We start from the raw sequence: 2,632 nt of genomic DNA, 5'->3' as shown, positions 1-2,632 counted from the left end.
AGATCGCTTCCATTTGCTGAATGTTTCCCGTGTGCAGGCTCAGCGCTAAATTCTTTGCATATATTAACCTCATTTAGTCCTGCCAGGGAGCCTTCCAGGTGTGCGTCATCTCTCCTGCTACCGATGAGCTCGGCATGACATGCCTCCTGTCTACCTGTCTGCTAGTCAGTAACATGTTCATCCTTCTCCCCTCCACCATGCTCCTGCCTGCCGCCTTCACCTGGGCCACTCCCGCTTAGCCTTGGGGGGTCTCAGTGTAAATGTCACTCCCTCCAGGAGACCCTCCCAACACTAAGTTAGGTCCTCCTGTGACTATGATGAAGGGTGGCCAAATATGCCGCCCCCAAATATGCCACTTTGACGTAAGGATTATTTTGAACGAAAGACACTAAAAAAAAACCCCAGTGAAACAAAACAAAACAAAAAAACCCAGCAGGGGGCAAGAAGAGCGTTCTGACCTCCCCTTTTTTCCCTGAAAGCAGGAGATGAAACTCCCATGTGAAAAATGTCCTCCTCGTAGCAGGAGGAAAGAAATATTCTTAACACCAGAGATAGAGTCAAGGCCAAGTGAACTCTGTAAAAACAGACCTTGTTAAAATAACTCTTATCAGTCGTTAGCTTTCCCCACCCCCATATATTTAATTACTTTTCCACAGTTCCTTCCTTGTTCAAAAGCACGCAGGTTTTATATAAAAGCATGTAGCTTTTGCCACTTCTTTGGGTCTTCATCTTCCTGTGGGGCTCCTGTGTGCGTGTAAAAAGCTATATGTTTTCCTCTTGTTAATGTCTTATGTCGATTTAATTCTAAAGCCCAGCTGGAGCCCCTAAGAGGGTAGAGAGAAAGTTTTGCCTGCGCTAATATGCTCCCTCCTGCTCTCTCTTCCGCTGTCTTTTTCAAGCACTCATCACAATCTTGATTATTTTGTGCAAATGTCTTTTAATGCCCTCTTTCTTATGCTAGATGTAAGGTCTGTAAGGGCTGTTTATTCTTTTATACCCAGCACTTAGCACAGTGACTGGCAGGCGCCCGGCTCATGGTCTGCAAGCTAGGAAATCAAGGTCAGGGTTACGCTTCTTAATGCCCGAGGTAAGGTGATAACCCAAGTCACTGGGTTCCCATCTTGAGGCTCATCCTGGCACTGTGGGGGTCTTCCCGGAATCCATCCAACAGCATGAATGGTAAGGGACCCTAAAAGCCCAAAGGAGAAATACTCACATCACAGCCTGCTGGGGGCAGCTGTTCCTGGTGAATTCATAGTTACTCACCCACCTCCAGGGAAGGCTCTTGTGGGTGTATTGAAAGCAGCAGAACTTAGCCACATCACTGCCACCTAAATAAACAGGGAGAGAAAGGAGCTCGGAGATGTCCCTTTGCTTCCATCCCTCGGCAGCCTGGGAAGGGAGTTGGACAGCGCCGTACGTGCAGCAGCTCCGAGATGGACACTCAGGATAAAAACCAGGAAAAGAGGGAAAGCCGTGGTGAAGTTCTTCATGGTGCTACAAGCTGGGTCCTTCACAACCTTCCTAATTCCTCCTGTCTCAGCAGTACCCTCTTTTATGGGGCTGAGTGGCCCTTGAAGATAATTCCAGAGAATTGACGTAAAGCACAAAAGCACAAAAGCAGCTCTTTTGTACTACAGAGGGGAAGCAACCTGACACCCGTGAAAAGGAGATTGGAAAGTGAGGAAGTGTCATGGGGCGGGAAGGGGAGGAGTCAGCACACCCTTGAGCGTCTCCCAGCCAGTGCGATGGTCTGAGGCAATGCTCGATTGTTTGAAAAGCAAAAGGGGAAAGAGGAAATAAGAATTCCAGAGAATTGACGTTAGTTATTCCTGATAGATTCCTGGCTCTTGGCCAGAGTTTTTTCTGTTTTCGCCGCATGGCATGTAGGATGCTAGTTCCCTTCCTTGGTTTTCTAAACATTGTTTATCTCTTGTTGAGGTCTGGATAGTCTCAGGACAGGAGCATAGAGCAGCCTGACCACACAATGGATGTTCAGGAATGAAGCTCCTAGGGAGGAGCTTCAAGATGGCAGGAGAGTAAGACGTGGAGGTCACCTTCTCCCCACAGATACACCAGAAATACATCTACACGTGGAAAAACTCCTACAGAACATCTACTGAACGCTGGCAGAACACCTCAGACCTCCCAAAACGCAAGAAACCCCCCCCCCCACGTACCTGGGTAAGGCAAAAGAAAAAAGAATAAACAGAGACAAAAGGATAGGGACAGGACCCGCACCAGTGAGAGGGAGCTGTGAAGGAGGAAAGCTTTCCACACACTAGGAAGCCCCTTCGCGGGCGGAGACTGAGGGTGGCGGAGGGGGAAGCTTCGGAGCCGCGGAGGAGAGCGCAGCCACAGGGTGTGGAGGGCAAAGCGGAGACATTCCCGCACAGAGGGTCGGTGTCGACCAGCACTCAACAGCCCGAGAGGCTGTCTGCTCCCCGCCGGGGTGGGCGGGGCTGGGAGCTGAGGCTCGGGCTTCGGTCGGAGCGCGGGAGAGGACTGGGGTTGGCGGCGTGAACACAGCCTTCAGGGGGTTAGTGCACCAGGGCTAGCCTGGAGGGAGTCCGGGGAAAAGTCTGGACCTGCCAAAGAGGCAAGAGACTTTTTCTTCCCTTTGTTTCCTGGT

Source organism: Phocoena sinus, chromosome 15 (genome assembly GCF_008692025.1).
Source record: "Phocoena sinus isolate mPhoSin1 chromosome 15, mPhoSin1.pri, whole genome shotgun sequence".
Taxonomy (NCBI): domain Eukaryota; kingdom Metazoa; phylum Chordata; class Mammalia; order Artiodactyla; family Phocoenidae; genus Phocoena; species Phocoena sinus.
Note: the sequence above shows the minus strand (reverse complement) of the source record.